Source organism: Mixophyes fleayi, chromosome 6, assembly GCF_038048845.1.
Source record: "Mixophyes fleayi isolate aMixFle1 chromosome 6, aMixFle1.hap1, whole genome shotgun sequence".
In the NCBI taxonomy this organism is placed as follows: domain Eukaryota; kingdom Metazoa; phylum Chordata; class Amphibia; order Anura; family Limnodynastidae; genus Mixophyes; species Mixophyes fleayi.
This window is the reverse complement of record NC_134407.1, coordinates 177,159,987-177,174,355: the sequence shown is the minus strand read 5'-3', so window position 1 is coordinate 177,174,355 and position 14,369 is coordinate 177,159,987. Positions and strand designations below refer to the sequence as shown.

At 37.8% G+C, this 14,369-nt stretch overlaps 1 non-coding gene across 1 annotated transcript; it reads right to left on the bottom strand.

Moving 5' to 3' along the window:
• Window positions 1–466: 466 nt before the first annotated feature.
• LOC142095517 (small nucleolar RNA SNORD83) lies at window positions 467–531 on the bottom strand. Its single transcript, XR_012677784.1, has one exon. It is a non-coding gene; the product is annotated as a small nucleolar RNA SNORD83 (small nucleolar RNA).
• Between the last annotated feature and the right edge of the window lie 13,838 nt (window positions 532–14,369).

The window sequence follows — 14,369 nt, the reverse complement described above, 5'->3', positions numbered from 1 at the left end:
TTAGAGGAAGTTGGGGTCATTGTGGGGGAGCAGAGAATGAAAGGGTTAATGGAGTACAGCTTAAGGAAGGGGGCGGGTCAGATAGATAGATATTGTCATTTTAAAAATTATTATTATCAGTCTGTATTTATATAGCACCAACATACTATGCAAAACTGTACAATCATAGAATTAATACACATCAGTCCCTGCCCCAGTGGAATACTACAGTCTAAATTTCCCAACACAAGCACATAGACACACAAACACAAATTTTTAATATGAATCAAATTGCAACAGTGGACAAAAAGAAAAAAAAGAATAAAAGTTTCAAACTATGACATAGGAATGGGATTGGTACAAAAAAGCATTGCATCAACATAATTTATTTTATCTAGCGCCACCAATTCCGCAGCGCTGTACAGAGAATATTTGGCATTCACATCAGTTCCTTCCCTAACACACTTGGACTAGGGTTAATTTTGTCAGCAATCAGTTAAACTAATGCATACACAATAGTGTTCTCTTTTCTAAAAGCAAACATCATTTAGCATATAGCTACTTCCCACTTAATATGAGTGCAGAAGTTAATACCTCAATGTAAAGGGTGGGGGACAAGGTCACAAAGGTCATATGACCACAGGTCAAGTTCAGCTTTTAGGAAAGTGAAAAACGTGCCGTAAACAGCTTTGCTACTCTCTCAGTGAAAGACTGTCCATGCGTCTCTCACAGCACGTGCCAAGCTTTTACCTTCAGTCCAGCTTTATATCATTATGGCTTCCTATCATTTGATTATGTTATGTAAAGCCCCCAGACCAGATGTAGATGTCGTCTGCGCCAGATGTGTGTTCCTAGGCTGGATTTGCTTGGTGCTGCTGATGAGTGGTGCAAAGGTCTGGTTTGACTTGGCCAGCTTTCAAACAGGTTTTCATTTCACACATGTGCCTCCTCCCTGCAGACACCCCTAATCCGTTTCCTGTTGCAATATGACCTTTTATGTTGATTCTTATGCATAGCAATGCATCAGAACATGTAAAGAGGATACTTTATAAGTACCGTCTCAATTTATATGCTTATTTTCCCCCCAAGGCGAAAGAGTGCTGAACCAAAATCTGTAGCCTGTGATAGCTGTATTTACAGACAAATGTAGAATTTTATGGGGATAACAGTATGCCTTTCATCAGACACCTAGGGGTAAATGTTTCAAGCTGCGAGTTTCTAGCGAGCTTGAAAAGTGGAGATGTTGCCTGTTGCAACCAATCAGATTATAGCTATTATTATGTAGAATGTACTAAATAACTGATAACTAGAATCTGATTGGTTGCTATAGGCAACATCTCTACTTTTCAAACCCACCAGAAACTTACATCTTGATACATTTACTCCCTAATGCTACATTGCATTACCTGCCACATTTATGTGCCTTGAGTTGCATGCATAAGATATGTGCAGCTCAGCATAATGTGTTAAATGTGTCCGCAAGAAGATCTGTTTACAGCTCATAAGTGTACCATGATGCGGCTGCTTACTAGAGACATTGATAACTAGTGTTTTAATGCTAGGACTGAGCCCCTGTTATAGTGTGGCCAGTCTATCATAGTCTGGTACTGGTTGCAGCTTTTATGGAGGGACCTCATGCTATTGCAGGATCCTTGAGATAGACCACAAAGGTTGAAACGCGTTGGATGTGAAGGCTTGTGGACTCTGGTGTGCATATGTGAATCCTACGACCAAGATCTATCACCTGAAGGTACAATCTGGTAGGAAGGAATCCATCTATTCTCAACAAGTTTAATTAAAGGCATATAATTTTTAAACACTATTACTCTAGATATTGCTTTATTATTTTTTATGGTCTCCATACACATACCGATATATGAATGTATCAGCCCATCACAACAAGGACTACTAAAGAATGTGCCTACAATGCTCTCATTGATATGGAAAGCCTGTGAGAACAATCACAAGAGGGTGTGGTGAAGGCAGAAGATATCACTATATATTGGAAGGAATATATTCACGGTTATATATAAGGCTCATATTAATTCTTTTTTAGTAAGTGCACTCCCTAAGGGAACATCACCACAATTTGATCTTGAACAGACTATCTACTATCAATATATACATGTTCGTAGAAAACCATATATTTGTGTTTACATGTAAACAGTGTCACGCTATGTTTGTATTTGTATTTTTGCTTTTTTATATGGTTTATTGCACCGGAATTGAAATATTATGCAGTACTTCAACACATCTTATTGAAGAGGGAATCAGATCTTCACCTACCATATAAGTATTTTTTTCACTTATTATAATAATATTATATATGTATTTAACACTATCAGCGCTTGAACATTTATTCACTTAATGTTTTGTGTAGCATAATTGTTGCCACAGCTAAAACTATAACTTTATAATTGTCTTAATATTTTTGCAGTGAAATACTGCCATATTCTTTGTTTTTAAATCTATATATCTTAGTGTTATCCATAAATATGGACAGCATGCTCTATAAGCCGTCTACAAGGTCATAAATAAAATTATTACAATGAGCAGGGTCCAATACTGATCACTAACCACTGTGACCCAGTCTGAAAATGTTCCATTTCTAATAACCTCTTTGGTAATGCTGTGCACCATGATTTGTGCAGGTTCACCTACATTTCCCCTATGGATTTGCAGAACAAGAAGGCACTTGTGGAAGATTTTCCTTGCTGAGTACAGAGTAGACAAATCAGGGCACCTAGTTCTACAGAGCAGTGCAAAACCAAGAATTCACTTTGTGGAGATAGATTATTTAAATTGGCAAAACCAGTTACAAAACCAAAACACGAACAAGTTTTAGATCCAAAACCACATCCAAAACCAAACCAACGGGGGTCAGCACACTTCTCTAATATTGCCACACCAAAAAACTGAAAAGAACCACCAAGCAATCCTAATTGCAAACTGCAACTTTAAATGTTAGACTCAATGTTTAAAAGATATTAAAGTGCATATATCTGTAAAAGAAGTCAATATGTATTATTGTGTCATAAGTGTAAACCTACTCGTAGAGGACATCTGTTGATAACTGCTAAAATCCAGTATTGCTCAATCGTTTGTAAGTACAGCTTAACGTTAGTAATGTATATAGCTCTTTTAGTCAGATGATGACTGGAGTAAATGTTTTTAGGTACAGTCCGATATTTTCCCTGTTCTGTTCCGTGTAGTTTCCAATGCGTGACGATTTTCTCAAGGATAATGTGGCTCCATAGAAGCTGCTTATTTATAGAGAGCCTCTTTTGGCTGATTAAAACTTTATTGAAAATCAGTTAAAAATGTTTTTTTTTTTTTATTGGTTAAGATCCTATTGCTTTATTTGAGTAGCCCAAATAGATTTTTGCGCAATTCTATTAAAGTCACAGAATGTTGGCAAGATGATGTGGCAGAGAGGTAGGCGTAGACAAAGGGCTCGCTTCAGTCACCCCCTGAAAATATCAGGAGCTTCAGGAGAGGTAAGAGCAACATCCTTTGTGCTCTACGAGAGCGTGTATATAGCACATGGATAGGGGTTATATTTGCAAAATAGGCGCTTAAGGGTTTATCTTTTACATTTAGGGCCTGATTTCTTAAGGAAAGTAAAGCAAAATAGGAGTAACTTTTCCTCTTGGCAAAACCATGTTGCATTGGAGGGGAGGTAAATTTAAAATGTGGGGACAGATTTATATTTGGGATAGGGCATGTCCTAGATGTAAATTTCAGTGTACAAATAAAGCTATCAAGTATCTGTGTGCTACATGACAAAACAGCAAGTATTTATCTTGGGAAAAATAATACACTAATTTGCAGCCCTTACATTGTAACATGGTTTCGTCCAAAAAAACACTTACCGGTACTCCTGTTTTGTCTTACTTTCCTTAATTAATCAGGACCTTAGAGTGTGGTTTAGAGTTAAACATAAAAGTTGCCTGTTTGTGTATGTGCAAATGTTAATGTGCCCACTTAAGTTTCCACATCTATATTTGGAGCTATATGTACCTTGATTTAAGTACAACCTTAAACCTATAAACAAATAGATGCTTGCTGTACCTGATCTCTGATTTTATGTTCAACGCTACATGTAATGTAGCCTGATAGCTAAAGTTATGCATAGGATGCGTTTTCCGTATATACCTAACAATGTAGTACATACAGCTCATTTTAAAAATTAGGTTTTTTTAGAAACCATGAATATTTATTAACATTAACAATATGTATGACATGTATATAAAAATGGATTATGGCAAGAACACCTCTTCTACCTTAAAATGATTATAAAGCTGTCAAAATTAAATTTCACACTCTCTATTAGCAAAACTGCCACCACCAAGATTTGGTTTCAAAGATCCCATTAGGTTACCCCCTTAACTCTAAAATCTAGCACAACTTATATCTCACTACAATGGAACTTAGCATATTTCTTTCCATCGTCCAGCCCCTATCTTTTGACCTCACTAGAAGAGGTATCTGGGAAAGGTTGTATGTGTTTATGATCCAGGGAGACTCTCTTTTGTTTACTTTACTCAGTAACTTTTTAAAAATTACATTTCTTTTCTTGAGAGCATCATGCAAACATAATTTTACCTTCAATAAGGGGAACATATAATTACACTAAAAATACATACCAAACATGAATATGACATTAATAATGGAGCCAATACTTACTTTCTATATCTTTGTTATTAAGCTGATCGCTAACCTCAACACATTTCATATGCCTATTTGTACTGTGTATAAATACATACAGAGCCTAATATAAGTGTGTATTATTACCAATGTTCATTTAAAGTGATTCATGAGGACTTGATCACAGATATCATCCTGAGTTTACAGCTTCGGGCATTTGGTCAGTGCACTAAAACGTTATCTACCAGGTTGTTTTAATACTGTAATTGTCAAAAGTGAATTACAGCAATTCATCTTTTAAATTTTTACCTCTGATTGTGTCATAATTGCAAAAGATACATCATATAAACCCACTATAAATAACATTAAATAATAATCAATTAACATTAACTACAGATGATTAATACACAAAACAAATAAAAATTAAGCAAGATCAGAGAGGAAAAAAATGTTTTCTTATTTGAAGAGTGTATCTCATGGTCGCTAGATGACTCCAAATGACCATGAGATAAACACTTTTCTCACTTGTTCTCTTCTCATCCTTTTCCAGTGTTCGTGACTGTGCCTTATCTCAACCACATGAGCCCTAATTATTTTTGTAAAGTTTATTTGTAATGATATATTTTTGGAAGTGCTTCAGTAAACACTTTGTGATTTTGATTTGTGAGCAAAGGCAACTGCATTGAATAATTCCTCAAACCATTCAACACTTCTCATGGATGCATTTTAATATATCAGATGTCGAAGTCGTATAATTGGATGAACGAAAGTATATTAGTTAATATTGTTTTATCGTGCGATTGCACTCAGTATGCCACGATACACGTGGCATAGCGCGATCACACTGTAAAATACGCACGCACACACTCGCACTACAACATTTAGTTATTTATATATTTCAGTTATATTGATTCCAATCCACAGTGATTTATGAGCAGATAGTATTTAGTTTATTATTAGTTTATATATTATGATTATATGTACACTTTAGTGTTATTTAAGGTTCAGGTTATAGGAAATGTGTCATGTCTGGTATCATTTTAATCCCCTATTCATCAGCAGTTATTATTATTATTATTATTATTAATTTTTATTTATAGGGCGCCACAAAGTATTCGTAGCGCCGTACAAGGACAAACAATGGCACAGTACAAGGTGAAACAGTACAGTACAAGTAACAGTAAGCACTATAACTCTGGGGGCTCAGGCACAGCATGAAAGAGAGGGAGGGAGGGGAAAAGTGAGTACAGGCAGGTAACTATGGCCCAAGAGGGTGGGCACGGATGACAGGTTGAGAGTCACTGAGGGGAGCGGAGAAAAGCGAGAGGAGACAGAGGGCAGAGGGACTGAGAGGAGGTGAGCTGAGTAGCTGGAGAGCGCAGTTAAAAGTGATGGAAACAGAAGGTAGGAGAGCCCTGCTCAAAGGAGCGAACAATCTAAAGGGAGGGGAAGACAGACAGACACATGGATGAGATGGAGAGACAGGAGAAACGGAGACGGAGTCGAGGAAGGGGGAGAAGGGAAGAAGGGATGAGAAAGAGAGGTAGCCGACCGGTGGGAGTTTAGGCATGAGACTGGAAGGCTTTAAGGAAAAGGTGGGTTTTTAATGTTCGTTTGAAAGAGGACAGATTAGGGGAAGTTCTGATGGAGCGGGGTAGCTTGTTCCAATGGAGGGGAGCGGCGCGGGAGAAGTCTTGGATACGTGCGTGAGAGGAGGTAATCAGAGGGGAAGAGAGGCGACGATCGTTGGATGGTTGTCCGGTTCTTTCGCCGAAGAGATCGCACATTGCATACTCTGGTTAGTGATGTTAGGGAATAAATACTTAAAGTTATACTGACTGTAATGTGTAAATAGACTAGCTTAAACTGGTTTCTGGGCGGGAGAATCATCTGGAATGTTGACCCTCAGCCTTAGAGGGGGTTGTTTGAACTAGCCTATGACCTGTTTACACTGGACCCACCTGAAGTCTGGACCTATAGAAGCAAACCACGTCATCTGCATTGTTCTCTCTGTAACACTGAGTGTATATAATATAGCTGTACTCCCAGTGGGAGCGCGGTATGTATTTATCTTTTGGTATTGGCTGTACTGTATTATAATTATGTATTGAACTGTTACATTTTACATCTGCTAAAATAAATTACTTTGTGCCTTGGAAACACAACACAATCGCTTGTGCAATGCTTATTTGAAAACGATAAAATTACTTTAATACAGAACACATATACATTCATATAGATTGTGCAACATTTTGCCATGAGTTGGCTCTCCTGTCATGCATGCAACATGTTATTTTTACGTATTCTATAATATTTAGATGCTTATTGACCCACTTGGGACTCCTCCACCTACTTCTCAGGCTCTGCCTCCTATCCCACTTCCATATCCTGTGCCGCCTTCACCTCCTGCCCCATCTTCTACTTTGGCACTGTCCTTTATTTATTTTATTTTTTCAAATATCTGATGTACTAATTCCATATAAAAATTATAATCATTGGCCATGGTTGAAATATTAGTACATTTTTTGCAAATACCATTGCCCAGTAGCAAATTACGTGTTTTCTGATAAAAAAAAAAATATTAATAAATAACAGTTAATATGGAAAAAAAGTTTGGAAAACGTATGTTATTTTCCGCCTAATCTTCTGGATTGTTTGTGGCCGCCGCCGAATCATGTTACTCCATTGCCACTGGAGCTATTCTTTTTTTTAGCTTTCTTCGCCTGACACACCTCTTGCTGTTTGTTTTTAATTGTTGCGTAAATTGAGGTTGTCAGCCTCAATATATTTGTCCTAATATTATACAAGGAGGAATATTTTTTCTTTTGAGTCATTTATTTTTCTCATTTTTCAGGGGGGGGGGGGGGGGGGTTCCTGATTTAAATTAGAACTTTAAAAAAATGTGATGGAATGTATATTTCAATACATAATATACCAGGAACTGCATCCATCTGGAAGAATGGTCATACAAGACAGGCGGTAAAACAGCAGACAAATATAAAGACCCATTTTCACACATGGCACAGGCACACGTTATCAAATAAGGACTTGAATTGCTTCACTATTACAGAACACCCAGGCTCCATAACAAATGGACCCAAAAAAATATTAAATAAATGTGGTATGTACTGATACAACAAGGTGCTCTAATGTCTAGTTGTGGAATAGGAACAATTTGCACACACTCTTCAAAGATGAGGAGAGTGTCTTGCTAACATAATAGAACATGATGTGTCAAGAGTTGTGGATCTTCAAGCTTGTTCACCCGCATCAGTCCCACCTTGCTCTCATATAAGTGAGTGTATAATCACTGATTCCCCAGGATTTTCTCATAAATAAGCCACTTCTTTCAATGAAGAGGAGGTGTGGGTTTTACTATATGAAAGAAGAGATTTGAATATTATTAAACTCACTCACCTGTTATAGATGAGTGCAGACTGCACCTATTTCTCAAATGAGCACTAGAGCACCTTGTTTATCAGTGCACACCATATTTATATTCTCTTTGGCTTCATTTGTGGTGGAGTTTCTGTTGTTTAAAGAGGAATCACCTGGAGGAAGATTGGGACTTCCATAATTTCCTGGCAGCATCTTGTAAACTGTTTGTTGATCTAATATTGGAGTTCATTATTATATATTTTATTTGAGTTGTTATTTTATTGTTTATTATTTAATCATTTATTTTAAGTTGTATTTTTTGGGTGTAAAGACAGACATTACGATCAATTGTATCAGTTTAGGTTGGTGTACGGCCCAACAGATGGGACATTAGGGTTGCTGGTGAGCAAAGGAGGGGAAGTGTATGTTAAGGTGGGGATGGAGGGATATTGGGCAGGGTGGAGGGGGAGAAGGGGGACAGGGAGAGTAATGTAAGATAGAAGGGAGACGAGGATGGAGAATTTGGGCCAGATTAAGGGACTTGATGGTGTAAACACAGACGCTCCTTCAAATGCCAGTAACTAACATATTTAATAAACAGTGTCTAATAGTATTGAAAACAACAAATACCATGGGGGTGGATTGTGGTCACATGTAATGTAACACATGCAATTAACCAACCTTCAGCACTTTCCCATAGGAAGCACAATGTTTAACACATTTTACATGTGTCACACTTTAACATGAATACATCTGTGTCTAAACAGGGACTATTAGTCACATAATTGTATTGTATCTTAAATTGGCCAACTGCAGTAATGTGATCTCTTATATGTTCAGTCTATACACTAATCACAAATTTAATTAGATGTATGCATTTTCAAGTATGAAATGTCTAGTTGTTGTAAATATTTTGATTACTATGGGTGAGTGCAGAGTGTTACTTGTCTGAATTACTGCATATATTTTGACCAGTTGGACTGAAATCTAAACCTATACCATGTGTCTCTTGTCTTTTAAATACTAAACTTCTGGACTTCCTTCACATGGATAAAGTATTAATTGCTAAATACACTCCCTGTTTACAGATATCTTTTTGTCCCTTACCACCGTTACACTAGAGACTGTAAATGGATTTACTGGAGAAGGAGGATTTTGCACCCATGAAGACCACCACACTGTGTGTAAGGATTCTGTAATGCTTCCTGTAGCAGTTACTATGGCATGCATTGCAGCAGATCTGGGGGTAAAGCACTTTCAACACCTCTGAAGCAGGTCGAGCCTGATCCCCATTGCCAGATCATCCTGTTTAGTCTGTCTTCTTGTTTTTTTCCTGGTCCCGGTTTGATTTCTTGGTTTTGTCCCTTGGTGTTTAAACTTATTGCCTTGTGTCTGATACCATAGTCCTGCTCTGGGTATCTTGCATGTGTTACTGTGCTATTGATTTGGACTTAATTTTAAGTATCTATTTGGTCTTGCATTTTTCAGCAAGTATTGACATTATTTCAATTGTATTTCTCTTCACACTCCTTCTATTGCACTTTGAGCATTATATTCTTGTTTTTGTGCTGACACATTTAATAAACATCAATACAAAAATGGAAGTTGCTCAATCAATTTATAGGTTCCCAGCAGGTGCTTGAAAGGGTGGGGTTATTCAGAATGGAAACATACACAGAAAAATCCCCTAGTACACTGCAGTGAACCAATAAAAGAGCTGCTACTCTACTTGTACGAAAAAATGCAGAAATCTCAGTTACACACATTTCCAAATGTATGATAAGTCACCTGCCCTGTCAAGGCGCTTCTGCTAATAGGGTGGTCCTAATTCTGAACTCTTTTTTAAACATCTTAAATAATATTTTGTTTAAAAACGGTACATCCTTACATTACTAAATACTATTTAGCTCGCAATCTTTTTCAATTGGTAGCTTGGTTTGCATCTTCAAATGCTTTGAGTTGGCTCCAAATTAAGACATGTACTGCTGAGGTGACCTCTTTAGTGTCTATACTAGGATGACCAAGGGTCTTGAAGACCCAGGGCCTAAGTCATTAAGGCAAAAAAGGAGTAAATGTTCTCTGGGACAAACCATGTTACAATGAAAGGGGTGCAAATTAGTTTATTATTTTGCACATAAGTTAAATACTGTGTGTTTTCTAATCTAGCACACAAATACTTGATAGCTTTATTATTACACTGAAATTGAAAGTTGATCTAGGACATGTCCTACCCCAACTATGAATGTGTCCCCACATTTTAAATGTACCTCCCCCTCCAGTGTAACATGGTTTTGCCCAGGTGCAAATATTACTCCTTTTTTATGCTTTGCTCTCCTTAATGACTCAGGCCCCCAGTGTTCAACTTTTCTTGTTTTCTGTGGAACAAAAAATTTAGCGTTTTAATCTGATGGTGTTTCCCTCCCCTTATACACCAATTTGAGATAACCCCCACTTTTCACACCAGGTCCTCTTCTCTGTATTCTAACCCTTGACCAAGACTTGAGTATGCCCTTAAATTTCATTTTGACTTACTTGATGTTGAAACCTGCAGACCATTAGCTTCCTTATCAGAGAGATATGGCAACCCTACTACTATACGAGTATTTAAAAATTGCTATTTTTTTTCTCTTCTGATAGATAAACTGTTTAGACCAATTTCCGTGCTTGAAAGGTTGTTACTATAATCCTCTTAGAAAGGGTGTCATATCTATTTTGTATAGTATGTTACGTTATTCTACACCATACTGTCCAAGTGACACAAAAATGTAACACAATTGTGCTGATGCTTTCACATTGCACAATTTTCAGATTTTGCAGAATGACATGAGGTGGTGGCCTGAACCAGCATATTTCCTCAGCATCATGCATGCTAAGGCGGTGAGGGCATGGAGTTCTCATGTACCACCTTTGCTGGTTCTGTTGTCGCTCCTCTGCAGCAAACAGAGTCATGAACATAAAGAACAGTGGACTGATGTTATGTGTGCGGATTTTGTAGCCAAATTATGATAAGAACTGGAGGCTACATGCACAAAGCTGGGTTGCTTGATTAGGTTTCTTCGCCTGGGAGAGAAAGAACTTGTACAGGTGGTGGTTGCTGAGAGTTCAGGAGATTACTAAATATGAATGGCACTGGAGACTGGCAAGAAGTCAGGAATAGCAAGATGGTGATCAGGTTTAGCAGAGGAGACTAGACTGGAACTGGATTGCCGTCCTGGCTGGAACCGAATCGGACTGGAACTGGATTGCCAGACCAGGCAGGGACTGAATAGCCGGACCCGAGCAGGGACTGGACTGGAACTGGATTGTCAGACCAGCCTGGAACTGGATTGCTGGACTGGACTGAAAACAGATTGCTGGATCAGACTGGAGCCGGATTACTGGACCAAACTGGAACTGGATTGCTGGACCCAACTGGGACCAGATTGCAGACCGGACTGGGATCCGATCTCCAGACCGAACTGGTACCGGATTGCAAGCTACATTGTCTGCGCTGAGATAATCGAATAGACTGCAGACTGCTAGAAACCAGGTTGGCGTCTGAGGAATCAATGTTGCACTGGCAACAGGTTAGAGATCCAGGCAGTCCTTTTATAGGAGCTGTTATCCCCTATTTGGAGTCCACGGTCTGCTGCACTGAAGCAACCCTCTGAGTGCCTGAGAGGGAGCAGGTGACTTAATCCAAGATGGTAGTCCCCAGGCACAAGTCCTGGAGGGATATCTTGAAAAACCTTCTCCCAATTGCAGCACACTGCTGAATCTTGGGGGGGAGGAGTTGCACTCTACTCCTTTTGTTGAAAGAGCAGCATTAACACAGGGTTTCCCTCCCTACAAACTACTAATATACTAAAAGTTAAGCGCTAATTGACTTATGTATTAATCCAAGTGTAAATAAGTAATAAATTATACTTTTGTACCTAGAATACAATACGTGTATCTTAATCTTGTATTATACTGTGAACAATAGGCTCAGTCTAATTAATGGAATAACATCTAATGTGAGTTAGATCACAATTTATTGAGGCTAGGTTAAAATGCATAAAATACATAAATATAATCATATAAAATCAAATAAATACTCCTATTGAAAACATTGATTCCCATATACATACATATGGTTTGGAAACTATTAAAAGAATCAGCCCAACTCTAGGTTTATAGAACTTGACTAGTCTGGCTACTGGTGGGCAATTGCAAATGGTGTGAATGCTGTATAGACCTAAATGTAACACAGCCACTGATAGCTCAATAAAATAATGTTCATAGTGTACAGGTAGGCAAATATCAATTTTGATGATCAAAAGCTGTATTAATCCAGATATAGCACAGTCACCGATAACTCAATGAAATAATAGTCATAGCATACAGGTCCAGTGGGTGGAAAAAAGGGTGTTCCTTAAAGTCTTTGCTATTGCGATAGAAATATTTGGATCGCTATTCACATATATCGCATTGTCTGTGCTGCGGTACTTTGAAATTAACTTTGTTTACTTGCGGTTTTGATGTATATCGAAACGGTGGCCGGGTGATAAGCTTGTTAAAATTAGAAGGTATTCCTTGTGGTCTGTGCTAGCTGCTGTTTGGAGTGGAACGCATATGTTACTTCCAGTTCTCACGTTTGTCCAATAGTTGAATTGTAGGCGTTAACCAACGCGTTTCGTCTGAGGACTCTTTCAAGGGAAGATGAATGGGTAGATCATATGTACTTATATATAGCATTCCCATTTGCCATCCTATTACCTAATTGGCTAATATAAATTATGCTACATGTGGTACAGCTTATACGCTGACAGCGAGGGCTAATACATACAATCAGAATCTGTCCTCTATCATCAAAAGTAGGTACAAATGATTAATACAACCAACTAACATTTATGTGGATTTAGCTTCTAACACTCATGTGTAACTTTACTAAAGCGTGGTCTAATATTTGGATTGTGGAAATCTATATTGTCCAACGACTATAGGAATCAGCACATATGAAAATTAACATTTGAGTAGTATACAGGTCTAATAATCTAAATTTAACATGCCAGTTAACCATTACTAAAATGCCCGCAGTTCATATTTGCTTTATATAAAATGTCACCCAGAAATGTAGGAAACTCCCGTTTCCCTAACAATATCAATGTCACAATAGGATAAGTCCATATCGTGTTTGTATATATAACTGATGGTACTGGTTAATGCACCTCTTATAATTGAGGATACACATGTTGTCTTGGATCCCTGGTTGCTTAATACATTAAAGGGGTCTCATTCCTCATCAGGGTTAGCACAATGCCCACCTTCATCCAATTAGTTTATTGTCCATTATTGAAAACACTTCAATCAAATAAACATGATCAAGGGAAAATAATGGCCTTATTTAGCTGCTTTGGCAATTTTTTAGAACCATTCAAAATGCTGGAGATTTGCCCTGCTGGACACCTTAGATCCTATATTTTTCTGTACTCTGGCTTCAGCAGGAGACATTACAACATGCAGAGAATGTGTTGAGTTTTATTTTCATCTCTTTAGCTTTACAAACATCCATTAAGGGTGAACTTTTGCTCATGGAGCAACCTGCTGTTCAGTGACTTCTAATAAAGTCTATTCAGATCCCAAAAGGTTTGTGGTCCAGCCAAGGCTGGAGAGAAACAATGGCCCAGCCAAGAAGTATGTTATACATATGCGAAAGTAACAGTGTGATGTCCTCCGTGTGCAGCACTGGGGTCAGCGGGGGAATCTTACTAGGAATATTTCTGTTATCCTGCGAAATATAAAAGCACATGTGGGGCCATTTATACTTGTCTTGCTATTATATAAATAAATAATGTTTCCGCCCCCACATTTGCCTGTTTCATTTCCTAAACGTCTATCATTCTCACTCTCTCTTTCTAGCTTTCCTGTGTATGCATTTATGCTTAACGGTAACTTTCAGGAGGTTATGTAAGGTTATTTAGCCAACACCTTTTTAAATAAATTGACTTTCAGGGTTAATTGACAGATGTGGACTGACTGGATACCTTCTATTTTGCAGTTGTCTTCATTTTCTCAACTCCAGGGGATAAATGTATCAAGCTGAGAGTTTTCCAGTGGGTTTGAAAAGTGGAGATGTTGCCTATAGCAACCAATCAGATTCTAGCTGTCATTTTGTAGAATGTACTAAATAAATGATATTTTTCGGTAGTTTACTAATGTGGCAATCTTACTTACATTACTAAACTAAACAAAACATCACTATAGTAGTAATTTAGGATGTCTATAAATAATCTCTTGAAAAGGTTTATTTTATTATGTGTTACTGCATTGTTAATCGTGGTGGGTTCAAATTGGTCTCCTTGTATGTAGAGCACTATGGAAAACACTGGCACTATATAGATAAA